The sequence below is a fragment of the Neoarius graeffei genome, chromosome 15 (genome assembly GCF_027579695.1).
Source record: "Neoarius graeffei isolate fNeoGra1 chromosome 15, fNeoGra1.pri, whole genome shotgun sequence".
Classification (NCBI taxonomy): domain Eukaryota; kingdom Metazoa; phylum Chordata; class Actinopteri; order Siluriformes; family Ariidae; genus Neoarius; species Neoarius graeffei.
The window spans coordinates 43,254,856-43,279,552 of record NC_083583.1 but is presented as its reverse complement, the minus strand read 5'-3'; positions in this window follow the sequence as shown (position 1 = coordinate 43,279,552).

The window sequence follows — 24,697 nt, the reverse complement described above, 5'->3', positions numbered from 1 at the left end:
TATGTTTTCTTTTTTAATCTGAAAAGTGATCACTTATGCTGCTCAGATACAAACTATTTTTTTTCTGTAACATTTAATTTTGTGCTGAATGATGTGCTGGCATCCATTTTGGGGTGAAATCTCCTGCCCTACACCCAGTGTTGCCGGCTCTGGATCCACCACAATCCTGACCAGGATAAAGCAGTTATTGAAGATAAATGAATAAAAATAAACCTACCTTAACCTTAACCTCAGTCACAAAAATTGAACCTTTGACCCTGTTTTGGTTGTTTTTTCAGGTTTGGTGCCCACATGGTCAAAACTGTCAGATATTCTTATGTCCCTTCATATGATATTCATATGTCTTGTGTAGGGACATATGGTCGCCAGTAAAAACATGCCCTTCCCTCCACATGTAAATGTAACTAACTAAACAAATGTGACTTGTTTGTAACACTGTTAGAGTTGAATGCAGAATGTGTTAATCCCGTTGCTGAGGGTACAAATTTAGCAAAATGCCTTTTGTCTTATTTAATGCCAGGATCAGACTATACAAATTCAGCACGGCCAACAAATTTCCAGCGATGGGCCTGAATATGATAATTGGGAAGAACAAATAGGCCTTGTACTGTGACATAATCGATGAACAGCAAAGTAGCATCTGGGAAGCCCCACAACACCCTGACAAAATGTCTAACATGTCAGAATGTTTTGTATATTCTTGCCTAGTTTGATAACAACTATGAAATGTTCTTTGACATTGACCACTTGCCATATTGACAATTTCTTGACCCTCCTTCTCGAGCGACATGCAAGGGTGTGAATGATGATTGATCAGGGTCAAACTCGTAGTGTTGCCAGTCTTCCGATCAAGACATGGCAAAAAATTTATGGCACCCTGATTGCCTAATCTGACATGTTGACCATTATGAAAGACAAAAGTATTGTGTAGTCTGATTCTGGCATGAGCTTGCAGCCAGGGATCCAGGGATTGCAGCCAGGGTCAAAATAAATTCCACTAATCCCCTCAGAACAGATTTATTTTGTGAGCATAATGAAACTTTTCAAATATTAGTTTCATTAAAACGTTTATCAAGATAATCTGATAATCTATGTCCTGAAAGTATTAGAACACTAAAGCCAATCCTTTTCTTTTTCTTTTTTTGCTATACCCAGAAGACATGGGTTTGAGATCAAAAAATTAATATGACATGATCGATCAGAACTTCAGTTTTTATTTCTGGATATTTACATCTGCACAAGTTAAAACAACTTAAAACATGCCCTCCTTGGTGGCAGATCAGCCAATCTTTAGGTGAGCAAAAGTATTGGAGCAGATACGCTTTTTCTCAGAGCCAGCAAGTGTCATAGGGGCACCACTGATAACATTTTAACAGTCCATCATTGGTGTATCTAGGGCATTTAAAACTGGCAGAGCCCATCCCTCTCTAATCTTGATCAATTGACAATTTAGAGTAGCCAGTTAGCCTAACTGCATGTCTTTGGACTGTGGGGGAAACCAGAGCAGCCAGAGGAAACCCATGCAGACATGGGGAGAACATCCATAAATTCAGCCATCCATCATCCGTAACCACTTACCCTGTGCAGTGTCACGGGCAAGCTGGAGCCTATCCCAGCTGACTATGGGCAAGATACATGCTGGACAAGTTGCCAGATCATCACAGGGCTGACACATAGAGACAAACAACAATTCACACTCACAGTCAATTTAGAGCCACCGCATGTCTTTGGACTGTGGGGGAAACCGGAGCACTTGGAGGAAACCCATGCAACCACAGGGAGAACATGCAAACTCCACACAGAAAGGCCCCTGTCGGCCACTGGGCTCAAACCCAGAACCTTCTTGCCGTGAGGTGACAGTGCTAACCACTGCACCACTGTGCTGCCCATGGGGCAAAGTCCATACAGAAAGGTCCCTCGTTGGCCGTGAGGTTCGAATCCGGAACCTTCTTGCTGTGAGGCGACAGCGCTAATGCCTGCAACACCCACAAATAGACTTAAAGTAGGCTAAGTAACACTTAATATTTGGTTGCATATCCCTTGTTTGCAAACACCCCCCGGCTATGCTTCACAGACTCCACTTTGTGTAGTAAGAAATGTGAGTGCATCCATCCATTATCCATAACCGCTTATCCTTTACAGGGTCATGGGCAAGCTGGATCCTATCCCAGCTGACTATGAGTGAGAGGTGGGGTACACCCTGGACAAGTCACCAGGTCATCGCAGGGCTGACACATAGAGACAAACAACCATTCAAACTCACAGTCAATTTAGAGCCACCACATGTCTTTGGACAGTGGGGGAAACTGGAGCACCTGGAAGAAACCCATGCAGATATGGGGAGAACATGCAAACTCCACACAGAAAGGCCCCTGTCGGCCACTGGGCTCAAACTCAGAACCTTCTTGCTGTGAGGCGACAGTGGTAACCACTACACTGCCGTGCTGCCCACAAAGAGAACGTGCAAAGTCCATACAGAAAGGTCCCTCGTCGGCTGTGAGGTTCGAATCTGAAACCTTCTTGCTGTGAAGTGACAGCGCTAGCTCCTGCAACACCCACAAATAGACTCCACACAAACAGCACAAACTCCACACACAAAGACCCTGTCGGCCATTGGGCTTGAACCTAGAACCTTCTTGCTGTGAGGTGACAGTGCTAACCACTACAGCACTGTGATGCCCACAGGGAGAACATGCAAAGTCCATACAGAAAGGCCCCTGTCAGCCACTGAGCTCGAACCCAGAACCTTCTTGCTCTGAGGCAACAGTGCTAACCACTACACCACCGTGATGCCCACGGGGAGAACATGCAAAGTCCAAACAGAAAGGCCCCTGTCAGCCACTGGGCTCGAACCCAGAACCTTCTTGCTCTGAGGCGACAGTGCTAACCACGACACCACCGTGATGCCCATGGGGAGAACATGCAAAGTCCATACAGAAAGGCCCCTGTTGGCTACTGGGCTCGAACCAAGAACCTTCTTGCTCTGAGGCGACAGTGCTAACCACTACACCACCGTGATAACATGCAAAGTCCATACAGAAAGGCCCCTGTCGGCCACTGAGCTCGAACCCAAAACCTTCTTGCTCTGAGGCAACAGTGCTAACCACTACACCACCGTGATGCCCACGGGGAGAACATGCAAAGTCCATACAGAAAGGCCCCTGTCGGCCACTGGGCTCGAACCCAGAACCTTCTTGTTCTGAGGTGACAGTGCTAACCACGACACCACCGTGATGCCCACGGGGAGAACATGCAAAGTCCATACAGAAAGGCCCCTGTTGGCTACTGGGCTCGAACCCAGAACCTTCTTGCTCTGCGGCGACAGTGCTAACCAATACACCACTGTGATAACATGCAAAGTCCATACAGAAAGGCCCCTGTTGGCCACTGGGCTCGAACCCAGAACCTTCTTGCTCTGAGGCGACAGTGCTAACCACGACACCACCGTGATGCCCACGGGGAGAACATGCAAAGTTCATACAGAAAGGCCCCTGTCGGCTACTGGGCTCGAACCCAGAACCTTCTTGCTGTGAGGCGACAGTGCTAACCACCACACCACCGTGATAACATGCAAAGTCCATACAGAAAGGCCCCTGTCAGCCAATGAGCTCGAACCCAAAACCTTCTTGCTCTGAGGCAACAGTGCTAACCACTACACCATCGTGATGCCCACGAGGAGAACATGCAAAGTCCATACAGAAAGGCCCCTGTCGGCCACTGGGCTCGAACCCAGAACCTTCTTGTTCTGAGGTGACAGTGCTAACCACGACACCACCGTGATGCCCACGGGGAGAACATGCAAAGTCCATACAGAAAGGCCCCTGTTGGCTACTGGGCTCGAACCCAGAACCTTCTTGCTCTGCGGCGACAGTGCTAACCAATACACCACTGTGATAACATGCAAAGTCCATACAGAAAGGCCCCTGTTGGCCACTGGGCTCGAACCCAGAACCTTCTTGCTCTGAGGCGACAGTGCTAACCACTACACCACCGTGATGCCCACGGGGAGAACATGCAAAGTCCAAACAGAAAGGCCCCTGTCAGCCACTGGGCTCGAACCCAGAACCTTCTTGCTCTGAGGCGACAGTGCTAACCACGACACCACCGTGATGCCCATGGGGAGAACATGCAAAGTCCATACAGAAAGGCCCCTGTTGGCTACTGGGCTCGAACCAAGAACTTTCTTGCTCTGAGGCGACAGTGCTAACCATTACACCACCGTGATAACATGCAAAGTCCATACAGAAAGGCCCCTGTCGGCCACTGAGCTCGAACCCAAAACCTTCTTGCTCTGAGGCAACAGTGCTAACCACTACACCACCGTGATGCCCACGGGGAGAACATGCAAAGTCCATACAGAAAGGCCCCTGTCGGCCACTGGGCTCGAACCCAGAACCTTCTTGTTCTAAGGTGACAGTGCTAACCACGACACCACCATGATGCCCACGGGGAGAACATGCAAAGTCCATACAGAAAGGCCCCTGCTGGCTACTGGGCTCGAACCCAGAACCTTCTTGCTCTGAGGCGACAGTGCTAACCACTACACCACTGTGATAACATGCAAAGTCCATACAGAAAGGCCCCTGTCGGCCAATGAGCTCGAACCCAAAACCTTCTTGCTCTGAGGCAACAGTGCTAACCACTACACCACTGTGATGCCCACGGGGAGAACATGCAAAGTCCATACAGAAAGGCCCCTGTCGGCCACTGGGCTCGAACCCAGAACCTTCTTGTTCTGAGGCGACAGTGCTAACCACGACACCACCGTGATGCCCACGGGGAGAACATGCAAAGTCCATACAGAAAGGCCCCTGTTGGCTACTGGGCTCGAACCCAGAACCTTCTTGCTCTGCGGCGACAGTGCTAACCAATACACCACTGTGATAACATGCAAAGTCCATACAGAAAGGCCCCTGTTGGCCACTGGGCTCGAACCCAGAACCTTCTTGCTCTGAGGCGACAGTGCTAACCACTACACCACCGTGATGCCCACGGGGAGAACATGCAAAGTCCAAACAGAAAGGCCCCTGTCAGCCACTGGGCTCGAACCCAGAACCTTCTTGCTCTGAGGCGACAGTGCTAACCACGACACCACCGTGATGCCCATGGGGAGAACATGCAAAGTCCATACAGAAAGGCCCCTGTTGGCTACTGGGCTCGAACCAAGAACTTTCTTGCTCTGAGGCGACAGTGCTAACCATTACACCACCGTGATAACATGCAAAGTCCATACAGAAAGGCCCCTGTCGGCCACTGAGCTCGAACCCAAAACCTTCTTGCTCTGAGGCAACAGTGCTAACCACTACACCACCGTGATGCCCACGGGGAGAACATGCAAAGTCCATACAGAAAGGCCCCTGTCGGCCACTGGGCTCGAACCCAGAACCTTCTTGTTCTAAGGTGACAGTGCTAACCACGACACCACCATGATGCCCACGGGGAGAACATGCAAAGTCCATACAGAAAGGCCCCTGCTGGCTACTGGGCTCGAACCCAGAACCTTCTTGCTCTGAGGCGACAGTGCTAACCACTACACCACTGTGATAACATGCAAAGTCCATACAGAAAGGCCCCTGTCGGCCAATGAGCTCGAACCCAAAACCTTCTTGCTCTGAGGCAACAGTGCTAACCACTACACCACTGTGATGCCCACGGGGAGAACATGCAAAGTCCATACAGAAAGGCCCCTGTCGGCCACTGGGCTCGAACCCAGAACCTTCTTGTTCTGAGGCGACAGTGCTAACCACGACACCACCGTGATGCCCACGGGGAGAACATGCAAAGTCCATACAGAAAGGCCCCTGTTGGCTACTGGGCTCGAACCCAGAACCTTCTTGCTCTGAGGCGACAGTGCTAACCACTACACCACTGTGATAACATGCAAAGTCCATACAGAAAGGCCCCTGTTGGCCACTGGGCTCGAACCCAGAACCTTCGTGCTCTGAGGCGACAGTGCTAACCACGACACCACCGTGATGCCCACGGGGAGAACATGCAAAGTTCATACAGAAAGGCCCCTGTCGGCTACTGGGCTCGAACCCAGAACCTTCTTGCTCTGAGGCGACAGTGCTAACCACCACACCACCGTGATAACATGCAAAGTCCATACAGAAAGGCCCCTGTTGGCCACTGGGCTCGAACCCAGAACCTTCGTGCTCTGAGGCGACAGTGCTAACCACGACACCACCGTGATGCCCACGGAGAGAACATGCAAAGTTCATACAGAAAGGCCCCTGTCGGCTACTGGGCTCGAACCCAGAACCTTCTTGCTCTGAGGCGACAGTGCTAACCACCACACCACCGTGATAACATGCAAAGTCCATACAGAAAGGCCCCTGTTGGCCACTGGGCTCGAACCCAGAACCTTCGTGCTCTGAGGCGACAGTGCTAACCACGACACCACCGTGATGCCCACGGGGAGAACATGCAAAGTTCATACAGAAAGGCCCCTGTCGGCTACTGGGCTCGAACCCAGAACCTTCTTGCTCTGAGGCGACAGTGCTAACCACCACACCACCGTGATAACATGCAAAGTCCATACAGAAAGGCCCCTGTCGGCTACTGGGCTCGAACCCAGAACCTTCTTGTTCTGAGGTGACAGTGCTAACCACGACACCACCGTGATGCCCACGGGGAGAACATGCAAAGTCCATACAGAAAGGCCCCTGTCGGCTACTGGGCTCGAACCCAGAACCTTCTTGCTCTGAGGCGACAGCGCTAACTCCTGCAACACCCACAAATAGACTTAAAGTAGGCTAAGTAACACTTAATATTTGGTTGCATATCCCTTGTTTGCAAACCCCCCCCCCCCGGCTATGCTTCACAGACTCCACTTTGTGTAGTAAGAAATCTAAGTGCAGCTGAGTGTAAAATTAGTCACCCCACCACCCGCCATGTAAAACACTCAAACCGCCCACGAACTCGCCGCCTCTGCGCGACAGGACTCGGGGATGCTCCGGTGTGCGAGCCTGTGCGCTGTAATGGAGGCTGAGGCGGAGCAGCAGGCGCTACAGTGCGGACTGTAATCCGCTCATTTAAACAGGAGGAGGGGACACTGCGCTGAGGACCCGCGCGCGCTTTTGTTCACTTCTGTCTCCTCGCGACCGGCGGGAAGCGCGCGCGCCGCTTTGCTTTTTCTCATCTTTCTCTCGCGCGCGCATCACTGTGAGGAAAAGTCAAACACAAACACGGATTTATTTTATTTTATTTTAATCGTCTCTGCAACGAACCAGAACCTGGTCATTTCTTCACGTGTTCATAAGCTGTCGCGCTTTTTATTAGTGTTATTTTTATAACATATATAAATATATATAAAACTGAGTAACGGAAGAGAGCCGGACGGAGCAGCTGCCCTGAGGAGAAGCTAACTCCGGCTAGCTCACATTCCTGAGCGCTTACACACGCCGGAAATACCACAAGAAAAGGTGAGAGGATTTTTTTTTCTCAGCTGCCCTTATATTCGCCGAGTCAGACACGAACTGGAGACAGAAATGTGTTTAGGAGCAAAGAAAGCCCTGAAAAAAAAAACCCCAGTAAGATGTAAAAGGCGATAAGGACTGGACAATGAAAGACATCCCAGTGTTGAACACTTCAGTGCTGCTGATACATGAACACTGTGAGAGTTAATGAGTTTATTATGGGTTGTTTTACAATCAGGATACGCAAGCTGAAAATCACATTTAACACTTTTTATCTTCAATATCAAAAGGCTTGACTAAATAAACTTGGTTGTTTATTGTAGCCCTGTGATAGCTCTATTTACCATGCAAAAAAAAAAAAAAAATTGGTGATAACGTGATTTTTGGTGAATGTATGGCAATATATGTTATATTTAGCAAAATTACTCGTGTCATTTAGAAAAAGTGCTTTTTTGACCACAGGTCGCTCCAAAAGGGATGCACTTAAATCATTCTCATCTCATCTCATCTCATTATTTCTAGCCGCTTTATCCTGCTCTACAGGGTCGCAGGCAAGCTGGAGCCTATCCCAGCTGACTACGGGCGAAAGGCGGGGTACACCCTGGACAAGTCGCCAGGTCATCACAGGGCTGACACATAGACACAGACAACCATTCACGCTCACATTCACACCTACGGTCAATTTAGAGTCACCAGTTAACCTAACCTGCATGTCTTTGGACTGTGGGGGAAACCGGAGCACCCGGAGGAAACCCACGGGGAGAACATGCAAACTCCACACAGAAAGGCCCTCGCCGGCCATGGGGCTCGAACCCGGACCTTCTTGCTGTGAGGCGACAGCGCTAACCACTACACCACCGTGCCGACCCTTAAATCATTCTTTATACCATCTCATCTCATTATCTCTAGCCGCTTTATCCTTCTACACAGTCGCAAGCAAGCTGGAGCCTATCCCAGCTGACTACGGGCGAAAGGCGGGGTACACCCTGGACAAGTCGCCAGGTCATCACAGGGCTGACACATAGACACAGACAACCATTCACACTCACATTCACACCTACGGTCAATTTAGAGTCACCAGTTAACGTAACCTGCATGTCTTTGGACTGTGAGGGAAACCGGAGCACCCGGAGGAAACCCACGCGGACACGGGGAGAACATACAAACTCCACACAGAAAGGCCCTCGCCGGCCACGGGGCTCGAACCCGGACCTTCTTGCTGTGAGGCGACAGCGCTAACCACTACACCACCGTGCCGCCCCTTAAATCATTCTTTATACCATAAAACAAATATTTGGTTCCATATCATTGGAAACATAGTTAAGTTTTAATGTTGAATGCCAGTAAGTTTTCAGACTATTTTGATCAAATTAGTATGTAATTGTGTCAAAAAAATGTCCTCTCCGAGACAGCTAATTTTTCAATATAAAATAACATATCTAAAATGATTATTTTCATCCTAAAATGTGGTCAAGATATTGGGACATAAATATTAGAGACAACTAACACAAAGCTTACAGCCTTATATTTAAAAGCACTATGGAAGTAGTGGATTCTGAATTGTCAAAAAAAAATGTCCTCTCTGAGAATCACTTCATTTGTTTCTCCCATCTTATAGCAGATTACACAAAACTACCCTACACATATGTCAAAAAATTACCTGAAATCTGTTCTTTAACTTGTCCTTCACTTAAAAACTGGTACAAGAACCAGTTTGAATCAATTTGAATTTTGGACCCCTGTGACACAAACTTTGTACCCTGATTGTAAAACAACCCTTATAATAGCTGTGCACTTGCAGGTGAAGCATCCTGCTCCAGATTAGACTGTTTACAGATTGTTTCTGACTGTTATTATGTACAACACAGAGATATATTAATACCTGGAGTGGTATTTAAAATATAATCTATGTGTTTCACCAAAATGTTATTTTCCACATTTCAGACATTTGGAAGACGTGATTTCACAGTACTTGATAGATATCAGGATATTTCGCCTTTCTTTTATAACAAAGGGCGAGCAAAAGAGTAAACGTGAAAGAGTTCAATTATACTTCAGTTTAGTAGAAAGATAAATAGTTTAAGGGCGGCAAGGTGGTGTAGTGTAGCAAGAAGGTTCTGGGTTCGAGCCCAGCATCCGGTAAGGGCCTTTCTGTGTGGAGTTTGCATGTTCTCCCCGTGTCTGTGTGGGTTTCCTCCGGTTTCCCCCACAGTCCAAAGACATGCAGGTTAGGCTAACTGGTGGCTCTAAATTGACCGTAGGCGTAAATGGTTGTTTGTCTCTATGTGTCAGCCCTGCAATAACCTGGTGACTTGTCCAGGGTGTACCCCGCCTCTCGCTCATAGTCAGCTGGGATAGGCTCCAGCTTGCCTGCGACCCTGTAGGACAGGATAAGTGGCTACTTCAGTTTAATAGAAAGATAAATAGTTTAAGGGCGGCAAGATGGTGTAGCATAGCAAGAAGGTTCTGGGTTCGAGCCTAGCTGCCGGCGAGGGCCTTTCTGTGTGGAGTTTGCATGTTCTCCCCGTGTCTGTGTGGGTTTCCTCTGGGTGCTCCAGGTTCCCCCCACAGTCCAAAGACATGCAGGTTAGTTTAACTGATGGCTCTAAATTGACCGTGAGTGTGAATGGTTGTTTGTCTTTGTGTCAGCCTGGCGACTTGTCCAGGGTGTACCCCGCCTCTTGCCCATAGTCAGCTGGGATAGGCTCCAGCATGCCTGCGACCCTGTAGGACAGATAAGCGGCTACTTCAATTTAGTAGAAAGATAAATAGTTTAAGGGTGGCATGGTGGTGTAGTGGTTAGCACTGTTGCCTCACAGCAAGAAGGTCCTGGGTTTGAGCCCAGAGGCCGGCGAGGGCCTTTCTGTGTAGAGTTTGCATGTTCTCCCCGTGTCTGCGTGGGTTTCCTCCGGGTGCTCCAGTTTCCCCCACAGTCTAAAGACATGCAGGTTAGGTTAACTGGTGGCTCTAAATTGACCGTGAGTGTGAATGGTTGTTTGTCTCTGTGTCAGCCTGGCGACTTGTCCAGGGTGTACCCCGCCTCTCACCCATGGTCATCTGGGATAGGCTCCAGCTTGCCTGCGCCCCTGTAGAACAGGATAAGCAGCTACAGATAATGGATGGATGGGTAAATAGGTTAACATGAGACAAAGAGTAAAACTGTAAGCGTGAATAATATTGGAGGTGGTCAGTGATATAATAGTACTGATATTGCCCATGATAACACCAAAAAGTGTATTGTGCAAAAATTTATCGTACCATCATCATCAGCATCACCTGTGGCTCCTAACAAGATGTCTCTTGGAATCTCGATCCTGGGCCAGTCGTTCCAGTTGTCCCAAGTCGAGTCCCTATCATATCACTATTGTCATATTGCACACCTCCACACTCTGAAAAGGATACTAAACAGTACCATTCCTTGTTGCTGGTGGTATCCTCATCTTTTACCTAGAAAAGTGCATGCAGTACACTAAAATGTATGGCCCAATTATGTATTTACCTAAAATCTTTTTTAAAGGTACACTATATTCATGTTTCCAGGTAAAACACCATAGAAACAGCAAGGAAAGGTACAGTCTAGTACCTTTCTTTTTTTAAGGAGTGTTCAATAAAGTGTCACTTCAGGTCTCATCAATCTGACTTCTCTGTTTACTTTGTGCCTTACTGCCAGAAAGTATACACTTCTGCCCTGTTTGAAATGGCACTTGTAATTCCTGCTTGATCAAAAAAAAAAAAAAAATTGTAAACAGCTCTCGCCTTTAAACCATGTGATTGTCAAACAGAGAGACGCCCCATGCAGCTTTCCAGTCACTTTATATCCTATTTGCAAGGTGCAAGCTTTAAGATAAGATAAGATAAGATAAGATAAGATAAGATAAGATAAGATAAGATAAGATAAGATAAGATAAGATAAGATAAGATAAGATAAGATAAGAAGACCTTTATTATCCCACAGTGGGGAAATTTCCTGTTTGCAGCAGCACAGTGGATAGCAGCAGAAGAGGACATATCAAACCACACAAGTAAAAAAAAAAATTATATATATATATTAAAAAAGCTGTTTACAATTTTTTTTTGATCAAGCAGGAATTACAAGTGGCATTTCAAACAGGGCAGAAGTGTATATTTTCTGGCAGTAAGACACAAACTTCACATGACGCTCTAGGTCATGTGAAGTTTGATAAGTGGTGAGCACATTCGCATCTAAGCTTGTCGTAATGACAGTGGGAGAAGGAGGCAGAGTTGATCCATGATGGCATGCTGTCGTGTCTGTCTGTGCAGTTTCATCTGTTCTATATGACTCAGACTCAGGAGACGCAGGGGCTGATGAAAGAGGCACACAGCACTCCCTAGCATTTGGGCCATCAGTCTGGAACATGTCTTGGTATTTGACAAAAAAGTGGTTGTATACAAGAGAATCATCTTTCCACGTTGTGTGTATATGCGTGTGTGTGCGTGCGTGCATGTGTGTGCGTTTTCCCTTGTTATTTGTCAAAGTGCATCTGAAATAGAGAGTGGCAGCACATTGTGTTTATAGGAGCCCTGGGGAAATTTCAAGCAGCTGTTTGTAGCAAATTGGTTGCTGGTTCTTTCAATGTCTCTCATGTCTTCTTGCTCCTGCTCTGCTTTTTTTCTTGTCCGACTATATCTGCCCTTACCCCATCCCCTTTTTCCTCTCACCTAGACACATTCATACTCATCCTATCTTTTTCACTCTCCACGATAACGTGTTACAGTTTACATCAGTCAACAGTGGTATTTCTCACCACGTTGTGATGAAAGCAGTCTCTCTCAATAATGCTCTCTCTCATACTGTTGGCTGTGTGACTCTCTCTCTCTCTCTCTCTCTCTCTCTCTCTCTCTCATCCCCCACACTGGTGAGATCAAACACCTCTCAGCATCTGCATTATTCATCATTTGTTTGATAATGTATGTTTTGACATCACTTAAATAAACACTGAGTACCTGTAAAATCACTGTCACTGACCTTTTATCAGGATCTGGGAATCTTGTTGTGATTCATCAGACCTCTGATAAACACATCTCTATAATCCTGTCACTGTCACTAGCACTGCTTCTGTATTTAACTTCAAGATGGCTTGGCATTATGCTGCCAGACTTATGTCCACAGTAACTCATCAGCACAGTTTCTCATCTGCACGAGAACTAAACTCCTTCTTCAGCATGTACAAAAGCCAAGAGGGCACCCTCATATTGTCATTAAAAGCAAGGTGGAAATTGCTTTGGCATACCAACCCTGTGCTATGATGCTGTTTTTAGCAGGGGCTTGATTGATTCTCCCTTATTTCAGTAATGTGTTTCTGCCTGGCTGCGCAAAGCTTAGCATCAACACTTGTAAGGAGAGGAATGTTGACAAGTGGAATTAAATTTTTATTTGAGAAGCATCCAAACAACCCAGCGTCTTCAGATTCCAGGAGATAATGTCCTTGTCATAAATTATCATGCAAAGAGCTTAATGGACCGAGTCTACTGTGCGAATGACTGAAATTACTCAGGAAGCCTAAGCTGGGCACATAGTCCTGAAAATGATGTTCCTAGTGAATGCTTTCTACTAAAGCTACTTCATATAATGTGTTTTCTCACTGCAGAACCAAAGTTGCTTATACTGGGATTCATAAATCTAATCGTGTTCGTGTACACTCTTTCATACACAAGGTTATGTGTCGCAGACCAAGACCAAAAGACTAAGTTTTATGCTTGGTCTTTCTCAGCACACAGTCTCTTGGGTCAACTTCCATTCAGATATAAGAATTTTCCTGATATCTATTTTCCTGTTAGGGAAATCACCAAACTGTGTTGGACTCCAGACTTACACGAGCTCTATTTGATACTGTTTTTTTAAAATGTTTAATTTATTTATTTTTATCCTGACGCCCTGTAGGCCAACTGGCCTGTCAGTTGCCACCCTCTTATGAGGCTGTCTGCATCGGCCAAGAGCGCACTTCATCTACTACCGGCTTGCTAGGCTTGTCGCAGCTTCTGCAGACAAACAACCATTCACATACATGAGCAATTTAGAGTCGTCGGTTAACCTAACTGCATGTCTCTGGACTGTGAGGAAACCAGAACTCCCTGAGGAAACCCACACAGGCACAGGGAGAACATGCAGACTCCACACAGAAAGGCCCTCGTCAACCGCTGGGCTCAAACCCAGGACCTTCTTGCTGTGAGACAACAGTGCAAGCCACGTCACATCCACGCACGTACGTGTCGAGCTTCCCCTCGCGTGCACTCTGAACAGCATGCGCCTCAAAGACTAATTCCATGCACCTGTTCTGGATGAAAGTGCAATCAGTGCACTTGTAACAGGAGGCTGTTTACTCATCCACATTGTGAAATATTGCATTCTTAATAACTGTACCAAGCTTTATATGTTACCATTGTCATTCTCGTTTCTGACTCTAGTTTTGTGTTTTTTTGATTCTGCCCTCATCTTTGCCTCCGATTGTCCATTTGTGCCTCACTCGACCTTTGTCTGTCCACTGCTGTTGATTTTGCTTGCCAATTTTGAGCCCGATTGTTGTTTTTTATAATAAACTCTTCCAGCACTTACATCAGCCTCTATCCATATCTGACACCACCATGCCGCCCTTAACAATGTTTGTTTAGTCTTAGTGATCCAGAATGTGTGTGGATTTAGTTTGACCTCCTGGACTACACACATGTCAGTCAGGCTGTGTATGGCTGTCCACTATGAATATTCATCCGATGGCAGACATGAGATAGGGTTCATTATTCAAGACAGGGATTTCGCCCCTTCGAAAGCATTAATGCATTACTTATATTTCAGTATTTGTAAGAGACATTATTAAATAGGCCTCTAGTTTTTGGTCTTTTTTTGAGGGATGAATTCTACTCTAACACCAATTTTTTAGGTGTATTTTGAGATCCTTGAGTTCCTTTGTAGTTTTATAGCAAGGAAGGAACATTGTAAATGCAGGGGGAAAAAATGCCAAGCTTTCCGCATCCCCCCTAAACTGACCTCACCCCCTCTATTAAAACTATGTATGCCTCAAAAGTTGCCTTTTAGAGAAAAGCATTACAACTGAGCAGATCTCTCATGCAAGGGGTGGAGCTAATATGCATGCTGAATAGGTGATGCCTGAAACAAAGAAACCATCCAGATCCACTGTAAGGCAGTATTGTGTATTGTATGGTGCCTTGGGTACCTTTGAAATTGCATGATCATTATAGATCAAGAAAAAAAATTAAAATTTTATAACACACACTTTCAAATAAGGAATTATTAATGGTTCCTTTAAGATTCAGCACTGGACAGTTCCCTCACATAGGATTTATTTTCTACTCAGCTTGGTCACAGCTGCAAAAGTAAATGAGTTACATCTGCATCAGATCAGAGAAAATGCCATTTCTTCACAGAAATATTGCTTCTCAGCTTGTATGGCTCATATAGCTTGTTCGGGGTTTCATTTATTGGTTCTAGTACTGAGTTGAAAAAGCTGCTTTTGATTATTGTCATCATTATGATAGTTGATGCAGAAGTATTTATTACATTACATTAATGGCATTTAGACAATATACAACATACCCAGTGCAGACTGGGGAGCAGCTGGGGTGAGGTGCCTTGCTCAAATGCACTTCTGCCATTCCTGCTGGTCCAGGGAATCAAACCAGTGCCCGTTTGGTCCCAAAGCTGCTTCTCTAATCATTAGGTCATGACTTCCCAGTAATATAACTACATAAATGTTACTGCACCATTTAAAGGTGTGCTTGCTCAAGGCTGATTTGCAAGAAGGGTCAAAAACTGAATCACATATATGACAAATTACTTCCCACACCTATCCATCAAGCCAAATCCTCCTAGGAGTTTTCCTCATTACTCCTCTGTTTTACGTGATGGGTATAAAAAAGAAACCTCCACTAATGTTATAACTATCACTCATATCCTGGGACACAGAAAAAGAGTCAAATAAAGAATCTTTAAGGCTTATAAGGGCACTGAAAGTAACACAGTGTAATTAATTTCTACAAATCCGTCTATTTTTCACAGGGGTGCATTTCGGTTTCCCTTCACAGTCTTTGCAAAGTAATATTGCATTGTGATGTTGATTTCTCTTAGTAGATCATATGGATTTACATGGTGAGAGAAAATATTGGGAGCTTGCATGTTCTCCCTGTGTCCGTGTGGGTTTCCTCCGGGTGCTCCGGTTTCCCCCATAGTCCAAAGACATGCAGGTTAGGCTAATTGGTGGCTCTAAATTGACCTTAGGTGTGAATGTGAGTGTGAATGGTTGTCTGTGTCTATGTGTCAGCCCCGTGATGACCTGGCAACTTGTCCAGGGTGTACCCCGCCTTTCGCCCGTAGTCAGCTGGGATAGGCTCCAGCTTGCCTGCGACCCTGTAGAACAGGATAAAGCGACTAGAGATAATGAGATGAGATGGGATAAGATGAGAGAAAATATTGGGATCTCTGCTCATCCTTATTTGGTCAAATTTCAAGCAAAATTTTAATAGACCAATATAACTTTCATTAAAGTTTCAACAGTTGTATTTTTTAGGATGTTTTATTGTCCCATGTTTTGGGATTGGACAGCATGTTGCCATCTCACAGCTCCAGGGTCCCTGCTTTTATTCTGAATTTGAGATACTTACTGTATTTGTGGAGTATCACATGTTCACCCGTGTCCTTGTGGGTTTCTTCCTGATTCTCTGATTTCCTCTCACCACCCAAAAATATAGCTAAGTGAATTACGACAGTGAATTACCCTTAGGTGTGAATGGGTGAAACTGACTGTGTTCATGGTACCCCATGAAGGGTGTATTCCCAACTCATGCCTAGTTTTCCTGGGATAGGCTCCGGATCCACTGCAACCCTGACCAGAATAAAGCAGATATTGAAGGTGAATGAATGTTTGTGGAAAACAAAATGTTTTATACACACATTGGCACAACAGCGTGTAACCAGGGTTGCTGATTTGGCTGTGATCTTCTGCTGGTACTAAATCAGACGAATCTGGAGCCTTGTAAGCTTTGTATAAAATGTGCCTTACTTCATGAGAGGTGGTCCTGTTTTGAGGTGCTGCTGAGCTGTGCTAAGGGCAGCTGAATGAGATGTGACAGGCGAGGAGCTTATACTCAAGCCTCTCAACCCTCCCACTGAACTGGATCACTACAGAGTTTCCCCCAGATCAGCATGAACACTACACACACCAGACAGCAGTTCTGAGCCAAAAGCCACTCTATTGATTGCATTTCTGAGTTTCTCAATTCATCCTAGTGCGTCACAGGTCAGATGTCCTTGCAGAAGACTTTATTCTATATCTCTCTACAACCTGCAATGAAGTTTTTATTGCTCCACTGAAGTGGTTATACAGAGAAAAATGAGTTATGGTACTCTTAAGTCAAAAATTACTGTCATTTGTCTGAATTTTTCAGAATTGGTGACCAACTGTCATGGGGAAAAAAAACTTAAATAGTCTTAGAATTGTTGTATGTTTTCTATTGTTTCTTGATAGTATGATTTGTACTGTAGATAGACCGCTGCTTTGTTGTAAATGATATATAAACAGGCAGAGATTACAGGTCACTGAATATATACAGTTAGGTCCATAAATATTTGGACAGAGACAACATTTTTCTAATTTTGGTTCTGTACATTACCACAATGAATTTTGAACAAAACAATTCAGATGCAGTTGAAGTTCAGACTTTCAGCTTTAATTCAGTGGGTTGAACAAAATGATTGCATAAAAATGTGAGGAACTAAAGCATTTTTTAAACACAATCCCTTCATTTCAGGGGCTCAAAAGTAATTGGACAAATTAAATAATTGTAAATAAAATGTTCATTTCTAATACTTGGTTGAAAACCCTTTGTTTGCAATGACTGCCTGAAGTCTTGAACTCATGGACATCACCAGACGCTGCGTTTCCTCCTTTTTAATGCTCTGCCAGGCCTTTACTGCAGCGGTTTTCAGTTGCTGTTTGTTTGTGGGCATTTCTGTCTGAAGTTTAGTCTTTAACAAGTGAAATGCATGCTCAATTGGGTTGAGATCAGGTGATTGGCTTGGCCATTCAAGAATATTCCACTTCTTTGCTTTAATAAACTCCTGGGTTGCTTTGGCTTTATGTTTTGGGTCATTGTCCATCTGTATTATGAAATGCTGACCAATCAGTTTGGCTGCATTTGGCTGGATTTGAGCACACAGTATGTCTCTGAATACCTCAGAATTCATCCGGCTGCTTCTGTCCTGTGTCACATCATCAATAAACACTAGTGACCCAGTGCCACTGGCAGCCATGCATGCCCAAGCCATCACACTGCCTCCGCCGTGTTTTACAGATGATGTGGTATGCTTTGGATCATGAGCTGTACCACGCCTTCGCCATACTTTTTTCTTGCCATCATTCTGGTAGAGGTTGATCTTGGTTTCATCTGTCCAAAGAATGTTCTTCCAGAACTGTGCTGGCTTTTTTAGATGCTTTTTTAGCAAAGTCCAATCTAGCCTTTTTATTCTTGAGGCTTATGAGTGGCTTGCACTGTGCAGTGAACCCTCTGTATTTACTTTCATGCAGTCTTCTCTTTATGGTAGATTTGGATATTGATACGCCTACCTCCTGGAGAGTGTTGTTCACTTGGTTGACTGTTGTGAAGGGGTTTCTTTTCACCATGGAAATTATTCTGCGATCATCCACCACTGTTGTCTTCTGTGGGCGTCCAGGTCTTTCTTTCTTTCTTTCTTTCTTTCTTTCTTTCTTTCTTTCTTTCTTCTTCTTTCTTTCTTTCTTTCTTTCTTTCTTTCTTTCTTTCTTTCTTTCTTTCTTTCTTTCTTTCTTTCTTTCTTTCTTTCTTTCTTTCTTTCTTTCTTTCTTTCTTTCTTTCTTTCTTTCTTTCTTTCTTTCTTTCTTTCTTTCTTTCTTTCTTTCTTTCTTTCTTTCTTTCTTTCTTTCTTTCTTTCTTTCTTTCTTTCTTTCTTTCTTTCTTTCTTTCTTTCTTTCTTTCTTTCTTTCTTTCTTTCTTTCTTTCTTTCTTTCTTTCTTTCTTTCTTTCTTTCTTTCTTTCTTTCTTTCTTTCTTTCTTTCTTTCTTTCTTTCTTTCTTTCTTTCTTTCTTTCTTTCTTTCTTTCTTTCTTTCTTTCTTTCTTTCTTTCTTTCTTTCTTTCTTTCTTTCTTTCTTTCTTTCTTTCTTTCTTTCTTTCTTTCTTTCTTTCTTTCTTTCTTTCTTTCTTTCTTTCTTTCTTTCTTTCTTTCTTTCTTTCTTTCTTTCTTTCTTTCTTTCTTTCTTTCTTTCTTTCTTAGGATGTACCAAACTGTAGATTTTGCCACTCCTAATATTGTAGCAATTTCTCAGATGGTTTTTTTCTGTTTTCGCAGCTTAAGGATGGCTTGTTTCACCTGCATGGAGAGCTCCTTTGACCGCATGTTTTCTTCACAGCAAAATCTTCCAAATGCAAGCACCACACCTCAAATCAACTCCAGGCCTTTTATTTGCTTAATTGAGAATGACATAACGAGGGAATTGCCCCCACCTGCCCATGAAATAGCCGTTGAGTCAATTGGTCCAATTACTTTTGGTCCCCCCCCCCCCCAGAACTTGCCACCTTATTGTGGTGGAGGGGTTTGTGTGCTTGAATGATCCTAGGAGCTATGTTGTTGGGGGCATTATGCCCTGTCAGGTTTCCCAAGGCAGACAGGTCCTAGGTGACAGGCCAGACCAAGAGCAGTCCCACCAAAACCCTTATGGAGAAACAATCGAGGACCATGACGTTGCCCGGTATGGCGCAGCCGGGGCCCCACCCTGGAGCCAGGCCCGGGGTTGGGGCTCGTATGCGAGCGCTTGGTGGCTGGGCCTTTGCCCATGGGGGCCCGGCTGGGCTCAGCCCGAAGAGGTGACGTGGGCCCAGCCTCCTGTGGGTTCACCACCCACAGAGGTAGTAGTAGGGGACTGGTGCAATGTGGATTGGGTGGCAGTCGAAGGCAGGGGCCTCGATGACCTGATCCCCGGACACAGCGACTAGCTGTTGGGACATGGAATGTCACATCGCTGGGGGGGAAAGAGCCTGAGCTTGTGTGGGAGGTTGAGAGGTACTGGCTAGAGATAGTTGGGCTCACCTCCATGCACAGCTTGGGCTCTGGAACCCAGCTCCTCGAGAGGGGCTGGACTCTCCACTTCTCTGGAGTCGCCCATGGTGAGCGGCGGCGGGCTGGTGTGGGCTTGCTTATAGCTCCCCAGCTCAGCCGCCATGTGTTGGAGTTTACCCCAGTGAACGAGAGGGTCGCCTCTCTGTGCCTTCGGATTGGGGAGAGGGCTCTTGCTGTTGTTTGTGCCTACGGGCCGAATAGCAGTATAGAGTATCCGGCCTTCTTGGAGTCCCTGGGAGAGGTACTGAGGGGTGCTCAGACTGGGGACTCCATTGTGCTACTGGGGGACTTCAATGCTCACGTGGGCGACGACAGTGACACCTGGAGGGGCGTGGTTGGGAGGAACAGCCTCCCCGATCTGAACCCGAGTGGTGTTTTGTTATTGGACTTCTGTGCTAGTCACGGTTTGTCCATAACAAACACCATGTTCGAGCATAGGGGTGTCCATAAGTGCACGTGGCACTAGGACACCTTAGGTCGGAGGTCGATGATAGACTTTGTTGTCGTTTCATCTGATCTCCGGCCCTATGTCTTGGACACTCGGGTGAAGAGAGGGGCTGAGCTGTCAACTGCTCACCACCTGGTGATGAGTTGGATCCCGCTGGCGGAGGAGGAAGCTGGACAGATCTGGCAGGCCCAAACGTATGGTGAGGGTCTGCTGGGAACATCTGGCCGAGCACTCTGTTGGGGAGGTCTTTAACTCCCACTTCCGGGAGAGCTTTTCCCAGCTTCCGAGGGAGGTGGGGGACATTGAGTCTGAGTGGACCATGTTCTGTACCTCCATTGTGGACGCAGCTGTTCGGAGCTGTGGCCGCAAGGTCTCCGGTGCCTGTCGTGGCGGCAATCCCTGAACCCGGTGGTGGACACCAGAAGTAAGGGATGGCCGTCAAGCTGAAGAAGGAGTCCTATCGGGCCATGTTGACCTCTGGGACTCCTGAGGCAGCTGACGGGTATCGGCAGGCCAGGCGTGCTGCAGCTCGGGCAGTTGCGGAGGGCAAAAACTCGGAACTGGGAAGAGTTCGGGGAGGCCATGGAGAAGGACTATTGGTCGGCCTCGAAGAAATTCCTGGCAAACCATCTGGCGCCTCAGGAGGGGGAAGCAGTACTCTACCAACACTGTTTACAGTGTGGGTGGGGAGCTGTTGACCTCGACTGGGGACATTGTCGGGCGGTGGAAGGAATACTTTGAGGATCTCCTCAATCCCATCGTCACGTCTTCCATTGAGGAGACTGAGGCTGATGACTCAGAGGTGGACTCGTCCATTACCCAAACTGAAGTCACTGAGGTGGTTTGCAAGCTCCTCAGTGGCAAGGCACCGGGGGTGGATGAGATCCGCCCTGAGTATCTCAAGTCTCTGGATGTTGTGGGGGCTGTCTTGGTTGACACGCCTCTGCAACATCGCATGGCGGTCGGGGACAGTGCCTCTGGAGTGGCAGACTGGGGTGATGGTCCCTCTTTTTAAAAAGGGGACCGGAACCGGAGAGTGTGCTCCAATTATAGGGGAATCACACTTCTCAACCTCCCAGGGAAGGTTTACTCCAGGGTACTGGAGAGGAGAATTCAACCAATAGTCGAACCTCAGATCCAGGAGGAACAATGCGGTTTTCGTCCTGGTCGCGGAACACTGGACCAGCTCTATACCCTTCATAGGGTGCTCGAGGGTTCATGGGAGTTTGCCCAACCAGTCCACATGTGCTTTGTGGATCTGGAGAAGACATTCGACCGTGTCCCCCGTGGTATTCTGTGGGGGGTGCTTCGGGAGTATGGGGTTTGGGGCTCTTTGCTAAGGGCTGTCTGGTCCCTGTACGAATGGAGCAGGAGTCTGGTTCGCATTGCCGGCAGTAAGTCAGACCTGTTCCCAGTGCATGTTGGACTCTGGCAGGGCTGCCCTTTGTCACCGGTTCTGTTCATAATTTTTATGGACAGAATTTCTAGGCGCAGCCAGGGGCCGGAAGGAATCCTGTTTGGGAACCACGGGATTTCATCTCTGCTTTTTGCGGATGATGTTGTCTTGTTGGCTTCTTCAAACCAGGACCTTCAGCATGCACTGGGGCGGTTTGCAGTCGAGTGTGAAGTGGCTGGGATGAGAATCAGCACCTCCAAGTCCGAGGCCATGGTTCTCGACTGGAAAAGAGTGGCTTGCCCTCTCCAGGTTGGTGGAGAAGTCCTGCCTCAAGTGGAGGAATTTAAGTATCTCGGGATCTTGTTCACGAGTGAGGGAAGGATGGAGTGTGAGATCGACAGGCGGATCGGTGCTGCCTCCGCAGTGATGCGGTCGCTTTACCGGTCCGTCGTGGTGAAGAAGGAGCTGAGCCAAAAGGCGAAGCTCTCAATTTACCGGTCGATCTACGTTCCGACTGTCACCTATGGTCATGAGCTTTGGGTAATGACCAAAAGAGCAAGATTGCGGATACAAGCGGCCGAAATGAGTTTCCTTCGCAGGGTGGCTGGGCGCTCCCTTAGAGATAGGGTGAGAAGCACAGTCACTCGGGAGGAGCTTGGAGTAGAGCCGCTGCTCCTCCACATCGAGAGGAATCAGCTGAGGTAGCTCGGGCATCTTTTTCGGATGCCTCCTGGACGCCTCCCTGGGGAGGTGTTCCAGGCATGTCCCCCCGGGAGGAGGCCCCGGGGAAGACCCAGGACACGCTGGAGGGACTATGTCTCTCGGCTGGCCTGGGAACGCCTCAGTGTTCTTCCCGAGGAGCTGGCCGAGGTGTCTGGGGAGAGGGAGTTTGGGCTTCCATGCTTAGACTGCTGCCTCCGCGACCCGGTCCCGGATAAAGCGGAAGAAGACGAGACGAGACGAGACTTTTGGTCCCTTTAAAAACGGGGTGGCACAGGTTAAGGAGCTGAAACTCCTAAACCCTTCATCCAATTTTAATGTGGATACCCTCAAATGAAAGCTGAAAGGCTGGACTTTATGTCCATGTCCATTATATAACTATAACTTGAATATGTTTCAGTAAACAGGTAAAAAAACAAAATTTGTGTCAGTGTCCAAATATATATGGACCTAACTGTAGAATAAAATCTTGCTTGGTCACTTGAACGGTGAGGACATGGTATATGAAAAACGGATTCTCTTCTGGCAGTGGTTAATTTCGCGTCCACTTACGTTGAATTTGCTTTATTTTAACCCACTGAGTCTGCCAAGATCTGAAGCACAGGCCAATAGAAAACAAGTGCAGAGCAGGGTTTACAAGTTTCTCAAAGAGTTGACACGGAGGAACTGTTTATTATTATCATTTCAAACTACAAACTAGTCAGCTGGCTGAGGTTATGTATTTACTGAACCACTATGTTTCTTCCAGAAACAAGTCACACCAGGGCTGTACTGTTTTTGCGCCACCTTGGTGAAGGAATTCACAAAAGCCAAAAACCTGGAGTGACCTCTGTTTCATTCAGTTGGGAGAGAAAGATGATCAGGTCATCATACCTGTAGAATGTTTACTGCAGCTAAAAATACATCGACAAATGAACTCTCCGTTTGCAAAAGTTACATTTATCTCTATGCAAAGGAAGCATATATATGTATACATAAATTATATACAGAATATACAGACACAGCAAAACACTTGTCATTGGAGGGATGTTTGTATAAAAATCTGAATGTGTAAGTGATGTATTCCCAGCACATCTTTGACAGCAGTCTGTTTAACAATTAGCATTGAGCAGCTTGACAAAGTACTTCCGCAGGCAAATTTTCCTCAGTGGTTTCAAAATGCCTTTCCATTTTGTTTGCCATATTAAGACTTAACAGGTGTGGCTGTAACCAGTTCACCTCTGCAATTAGCTGTCATCTTGTACAATAAATATAGAATGTGGAAAAACCAAGTTGAAAGACAGTGAATTATTTCCACAGAGAAATGAGACTCTGATGAGTGGTAATTAGGGACCCAGAACAAGCTACAGTAGCTGAAATGTATTTATGTTGTCAGTTATGTGGGAGTTGTTGGCCTTGAGCCAAACACTTGAATGTGTCAATATTTTAATATAACACATTGAATTCCATACGCTTTCAAAAGGCTTGTTTTTCACATCCTTCTACTAGTATCCACTGATATCAAACAATATTCAAACTCATTGTACTTTACCTTGTGTTTATGCACCTAGCTGCACATCATTCAAGTGTACATCAACATCCACCTCCACTGATTGTGTATCATTTCTAGCTAACAAATAACTGTGGTGACATGAATGAGAATGACACTAACACACATGGCATTAATCACAGCTCTAACCTTCAACCAGAAGATCTTGATAACAGACCAAAACCTTTTAGACTGTCCTAAAACTTTTACTGGTAAAATAATTATAAACAATTGGAAACATTAATAAGGGGCAAAAAACAGTGAAACACAAAGTAAGCACAAAAACATTGTGAACAATCATCCTGCAACTCTTTTGTGAGCAACTTTTGCAGACACCAGTGCTCTGGTCTGATTCAGCACCAATGAGTGCATTTATTTGCACATTAATAATATAAGCTTTATCTGATTACTGCAGCTGCCAAATTGTTATTTAAATAATTATGCAAATTTGAAACTGTGACTGACAGTCTACATTGGGTTTGAGACTATTTCAGCCACCAAGGACTGAAGTACACCTGGATTCTTGCCAAATAAATGAGTTATTCAGTGCATGTATATCATTAACATATTATGCTTTTCAGCAGGAGAAGCAGTAAATACCACAGACTTAACAGCTTGAAGAGCAGCACTATGAGCAGTTTGCAACCATAAAATCTCCCAATAATTACCAGTAAAACAACTCCAAAAATGAAATTTGCATTTTACTGCATATCCTTCATTGGTGGGTTTATTGGCAGGTTGAATGTCTATGTATGCAAAGCAACTGTAAAGTCACATACATGTATGCATCAGATTAAATCCGATTACTGACTGATAAAGACATGAAGTTTCTTCATTACTCTTTTTGGATTAGGATTTTGTCTTCGACTTGTCAGTTCCCACCCACCAGCTAGCTCTCCCCTGTTATATGACAACTACCAAACAGGAAGGGTAAAGGCTAACCTATTTCTCCAAATCACAAAGCCAGCCAATTTCATCTTTTCAAACTGCTGCTCATGCTGCATCACAGGGAAATGTTATCACCCTTAGCACTATTTGCTCTTTTCTACATACATTAGCTCACAA